Here is a 6787-nt window from a genome sequence, read left to right on the forward strand (position 1 = left end):
AACATTAATAAGGGACACTACTATGTGGTGTAATGTGAATTAGAATGAGCTACTGTGGGCATAACTTAAATTGGGGATACTACTACTACGCCCCTTTATTTTTGAGACCACACCCCTTTTTTAGACCACATCCCCTGTTTTGTGGCGTGCACAGTCCCTTTATTTAATAGGCGCCGGGGGGGGGGGGGGGAGGGTAACCACCTTTATCACTGGTTGGCACACATCTCTAGTCAAAAACAGATGCTGTGTTCCCAGCCTATGGAGTGTGTGACTATGTCAACCAATAGGAAGATAAGACCAACTGCACATAACTTTATTCTAAATGTGATAGAAACTTTTTTAGTTTATGAACATCTCGCCAGGCAACGTCGCGCACACGCACTGCGTATGCGCATTCTGTGCCCGTTCGCACCACAGTGATAAACCGCTGCATGTGAACGGGTCGGAATGACCCCCATAGACTGTAAGCGTCACTTGGGCAGGGACTGACGTGAATGGCTGAATATTCTCTGTAAAGCACTGCGGAATATGTGTGCGCTATATAAATAACTGGTAATAATAATAAATATTACATTTGAGTTAGTAACTAAAATACGACACGAAGTGTAAAAAACAGAAACTACAAATGTAAACAGTAAAATCTGAAAACATCTTTCATCTATCATTAACATTAGTGAGGAAACAACAATAACTTCCTATGGCTTAACTGGTGGATCAATAAACTGATCTGTGGATTTCCACATTTTGTTTTATTACACTCATCTCTACAATTTAAAGCACGCCACCCACATTACAAATGCTCACAAACTTCAGTTACCAAGTTAAACTGCAAATGATGATTAAAACAAATCTCCCAAGTGGTGGAGAAGTTTTCTTACAGCTATAACATTAACTCCCGGTGGCCCAGATAGATATTTTAACTGAAATAATTTGTTTTGTGCTGACATGTAATTATCTTTATTTCTAGATGGATTGTTTCCTGCAGCTGTGTGAAACAGTGATAGGGACCAAGTGTTCTCTTATATGCAAATTTGTTAATGGGCTATTTGGTGAATTGTTTTGTTCAGAATAACAATTACTTTTTCTCCTTTCAATATTGCAGACACTGATGTTTGTTTATATATATACTTTACTTATATAAAAACATGTTTCCAATAAACATTACTATTAAAAACACATAAAGTTTAAAAGTCCCATGTACACTATCCAAAGCTCTACCTGTCTTCTGTCACCTGCAGATTCCTCATTGTCAGGAGTACAGATTACCTGTCCCCATGTAGCAGCCCATGAGGGCAGGCGAAGTATAGCCACGCCCACCTCGAGTACCCTGGCCCATCCAAAGTCTCAGCAGCCATGCGCATTGTTATTGCATGGTCCAAACAGATTTGCATGATGCAGAACCTTTCCATTTCTCTGGTAGCATCAAAATAATGTCAATGTGAAAACAGATCTGACAATGGATTGAAGTGGTAAAGAGGGGGAAGGGGGCCTCTGCCAGCAACAGACCAACACATTGTGGAATGCAAATATTTGTGGCGCAAGTGCGTATGCACCATTAATTCCTATGGGACACGGGAGCGTACACAGTGCATGCACCCGTTTACGGGCACACTAAGCACACCCATATTGCCGTGTATATTTGCAATCACAGCATACTCTGGTACTAGCCAGTGCCTCCTGAGCCATTTAGTTCACCGCACGTCCCACATCTGTATGTTACAGTATCTTTTGTTTTTTAAGTGACACCCTCTATGGGATATTAATAGAATAACACTCCTTTCAGTTTTAAATGCTGCTGCATATTGCAGATACTGCATGTCTGAGACCCTGGGAAGGGGTGGACTTTAGTTTGCCGGTGGTCGGGCTCCCGACAACCAGCATAACGGTGCTGGAATCCCGACCGCCGGCATATTGACAGCTTTTCTCCCTCTTGGGGGTCCACGACCCCCCTGGAGAGAGAATAGATAGCATGGCGCGCGTAGCGCGCCACCGTGCCCGCATGGGGCTCATTTACACTCGCCCAGCTGTCGGTATGCTGGCGGTCGGGGATTCCGGCCAGTGGTGTCAGAAGGTGGGTGCGGGGGGTGCGGCCCGCACCCGGGTGTCCCCCTCGGAAGGAGTGACACCAAAGTGCCAGCTCTTCTGTAGTGACAGGAGCCGAGTGCTGCAGTGAGATAAACTCCTGCAGCACTCGGCTCCTGTCACAGAGAAGAGCCGGCACTGCATGCTGAGCAGTCTCTGAGGGCAGCCAGCATCTTCGGGGAAGCTGGACATGCCCCCGGAGCAACAACAACAAAAAGGAGACCACGCCCCCTTTGTATTAGGCCACGCCCCCTTTTCAGACACCCACGGCTCCGGCAGGAAGGGGGGGTGTGATAATACAGAGTGCGCTCCGGGTGTCACCACACCCGGTGACGCCTCTGATTCCAGCGTCGGTATGCTGGCCACCGGGAGCCCGACTGCCGGCATTACATACTAGACCCCCTGGGAAGGTAACGCAGAGAAAGGGGCATTGTCAAATAACATGACCTGAAACAGTTGCGGGTTCAAGCAGCAAACTTTATTAAATGTGGAATGGAACCTTAGTCTACAAAGGGGAGAGCTTTCCTGCATTTGAGAGAGACATCTTGGAGCTGCAAATCAGGGAGGTAGCGCCTGGTGGGGGAGAAGGGCAGGGCCATGGTGGCTGCCATTATACCCATCTAATGCTTGGGATTTGAGTGATCACATTGACAGCAACAGTAATGTCGCAAGTGCAGCCCATTCTGGGATAAAAAGCCCCCAATATTTGAAAACATGCTACCATTTTATTAAATAACCCCTGTTTTAGTTGTAAATGTAAAATGGAGGTTGTTTGACTTTGATAGCTCCTATTGTTCCCTTTAGGAATGCGTTAATATGGTGTAGCATGTAATGTGATTTAAGGGATTAGTCCTAATTTACTGAAGCCAGCAAATTGATGTTAAAGGACATTTTATGAGCTTTTATTCTTTATGAAAATGAATGAGACCATAAAAATATTGAACTTTGTAGTAAATCCTTTCTTTTTTTGTGTAATAAAATCAATGCCTCCAATTTTAAGACAACAAACAAACTACAGCTTCCTGTGTATTTCAAGAAGATGACACACGGGGGTGATATAAAATAGTTTCTTGCCATTGTTTTTAACACTGTTTTTTTTTTTATATTTTTCTTTCATATTCACCTTGTGTATTCAACAAACTGCTGGTGTATTCTTTATGTCCTGACTATATTCATATCCAAAGATGGGACATCACAGGAAGATGCTTTATTTATAAGTGCACTTGAATTAAAATGTATATTTTATATTAATGACTTTAGCTAAAGCCAACAACATGTAACACAAAATGTAATTTTTTGCCTTTTTATTACTGGAATTATTATTTTCTAATACATCCGTTTTTTTGTTACATACAAGGTACAGTTTACTCACTTATGGCTATAGTAGTTAGTCTTTCTCTCACCCTTTCTTACCCTCCTTTTCTATCTCGCCCTTCCCATCCCCCCTCCCTCTCAGTTTCCATTCCTTAGGGGCCCATTTATCATTCCATATTTGCAGCTACTTTACCGAAAACACCCATTTTCGGGGGGTTAGCTGCAAATATAAGGTACAGGTAACATGATGAAGGGACTGCAGCAGGTATCTGCAATACCTGCTACGATCACTCCATTCCCGCCGGCAGCAGCGTCCCCATAGTATTCTATGCAGTGGCATAAGTTTGTCCCAGTTGCCCGGAGGCAAGGAAAATATTGGTGCCCCCCCTATATATATATATATATATATATATATACATACATTTGCTCCTGCATAGCAAGACTGCAGATTCTAAGTATATGAAGCTACTACAAAACCATTGCAACTAGGCAGATCTATGTAGTGCGCAGCCACACACTACATTGATCTGCTCAGTCACTCACAATGCTGATTATTTCTCTGACAATTAATTTGCAAGTGTCATATCCAGGATTAGAACCCACAACCTATTACACTGGAAGCATGCACCTTACTGATGGAGATATCTGCTCTTGCATAGGAAGTATGAGAATTCTAACTATATGAAGTTACTTGTAATTGCCAGAGAAATAACATCATATAGTTAGAATTCTCATGCTTCCTTTATAGGAGCAAATAGCTTCATCAGTAAGTTGTCTGCTTCCAGTGTATCTATAATAAAGAGGTTGTGATTTGTAAGGTGTGACTAGTGGGGAAGTCGGCTACGGAATAGATACCGTCTGCTGTCAATGAACTTAATTGATTAATGTCGCTGAACACATAGAACAGGAGGAGAGGTGCCCCCCTTCAAAGCAGGAGCCCGGCGGCAGCTGACTCCATTGCCTCCCAGAGTTCTGCCTCTTTTTTTATGGGTAAAAATATCCAGAATGCGATGCATTCCCGATATGGGTCCCCGTAGCTACCGTGGTAACCTATTGTAGCTTATGGGCTACACACCATATAACTGGCTGGCAGAGGGTTCCCCTGGAACCCTCCCTGTAAGTGGCCACTGCGCTTGTGCGGTCTTTGCTGACCGCGCATGCACAGGACACCCAGCAGCCGTCACAGCACATCACAGGGATGGACTCTTTTCAGAGCCCTTGTCCCTGTGGGTGCTGATTGATACATCAGCATGATTTGATTGCATATTGCAATATGATCCTGTGTGGCAAGATCCCACCCAGACCGCATTGACTATGCGATCTTTGATAAGTGGGCCTCCTTAGTCTCTCTGTCTCTATCTCGTCCTCTCACTCACCCTAAATCTCCATCTCAGCCTTCCAACAACCCCCTCTCTGTCTCCATTCCTTAGTCTCTCTCTCTCTATCATTCTCCCTCTCTCACCCTACCTTTTCATCCCCACCTTCTCATTGCTCCTCCCTCTCTATTGCCATTTCGCTCCATGGGGCATATGTAGTAGGGTTCGAGTTTGCCAAAGGTGCGGGATGCCGGCCAATTTCAGAGTTTTTTTAAAGCAGTAATCATTTACAAGGCAAAATCATGATTGCCACTTTAAAAAAATTACCAAGATCACCTGGCATCCAGCACCTTCGGGCAAACTCGAACTCTATTACATACAGTATGTCCCCGTATATACCCTCCCCCCTTCTCTTTACCTACAGTACACTTCCCCTCCCTACTCTTTTCCCCCATCTCTCTGACCCTCCTTTTCCATTGCTTCTCACTCTCTCCCATCCACGTTTCTACCCTCCCTCTCCAACATCACTCCAACCTTACCTCTCATACATCTGAGTATTCAATATGTATATATATATATATATATATATATATATATATACATACATAAATGTAAAACAAAGAGTGAGGGGCCCACACAGTGAGTAATAAGCATCAATTATTTAATAGAAAAAGTAAAGGCTCACATACATCTAAAATAATATTGATTAATAAAAATTATGAGATTGATACCAGGTCATTCTTTAACTTATGCGCTGTATGATACAGTCAAACCACACTTGCTCCACGCCCAAACCCGTCCGATCTTGGAAGCTAAGCAGCGTAGGGCTTGATCAGTACCAGATGGTGGACCTTTTGGGAAGATCAAGTACTGTACTAATAAGTCGGAAATATAATTTGGATTGAATGGTATCCACATATATACACTATATAGAATTACTAAATTCAGTTATAGTTAATTAATAAGAACATCACTATCACCACGATTTGCACTTACACTCGTCCCCTTACGGACGTTTTATTGGTATAATCTATCACAAATCTCAATAACATGCTCACTAACACGTACTTTTCTTTCTCCGTTAACGTTACCTAAATATTAATATATTATTTTCATAATCACCTATAGCTAATATGTTATAATTTGCATACTGCAATTTCCATTCTGCCTTTTTCTATTACCATTATTCAATTATTTATTATTTTTTTATAGTGACTTAATATTCTAGAAATCTATACTCTGGACACAAAAAATAAGAATTTACTTACCGATAATTCTATTTCTCATAGTCCGTAGTGGATGCTGGGGACTCCGTAAGGACCATGGGGAATAGCGGCTCCGCAGGAGACTGGGCACATCTAAAGAAAGCTTTAGGACTATCTGGTGTGCACTGGCTCCTCCCCCTATGACCCTCCTCCAAGCCTCAGTTAGGATACTGTGCCCGGACGAGCGTACACAATAAGGAAGGATTTTGAATCCCGGGTAAGACTCATACCAGCCACACCAATCACACCGTACAACTCGTGATATGAACCCAGTTAACAGCATGATAACAGAGGAGCCTCTGAAAGATGGCTCACAACAATAATAACCCGATTTTTGTAACAATAACTATGTACAAGTATTGCAGACAATCCGCACTTGGGATGGGCGTCCAGCATCCACTACGGACTATGAGAAATAGAATTATCGGTAAGTAAATTCTTATTTTCTCTAACGTCCTAAGTGGATGCTGGGGACTCCGTAAGGACCATGGGGATTATACCAAAGCTCCCAAACGGGCGGGAGAGTGCGGATGACTCTGCAGCACCAAATGAGAGAACTCCAGGTCCTCCTCAGCCAGGATATCAATTTTGTAGAATTTTACAAACGTATTTGCTCCTGACCAAGTAGCTGCTCGGCAAAGTTGTAAAGCCGAGACCCCTCGGGCAGCCGCCCAAGATGAGCCCACCTTCCTTGTGGAGTGGGCATTTACAGATTTTTGGCTGTGGCAGGCCTGCCACAGAATGTGCAAGCTGAATTGTACTACAAATCCAACGAGCAATAGTCTGCTTAGAAGCAGGAGCACCCAGCTT

At 43.3% G+C, this 6787-nt stretch overlaps 1 pseudogene; it reads left to right on the top strand.

Annotated features, from left to right (window-relative positions):
- The first annotated feature begins 5471 nt into the window (after positions 1-5471).
- Positions 5472-5591, top strand: LOC134981750 (5S ribosomal RNA; annotated as a pseudogene).
- The last annotated feature ends 1196 nt before the right edge of the window (positions 5592-6787 follow it).

This window comes from Pseudophryne corroboree, chromosome 12 (genome assembly GCF_028390025.1).
Source record: "Pseudophryne corroboree isolate aPseCor3 chromosome 12, aPseCor3.hap2, whole genome shotgun sequence".
Lineage (NCBI taxonomy): Eukaryota > Metazoa > Chordata > Amphibia > Anura > Myobatrachidae > Pseudophryne > Pseudophryne corroboree.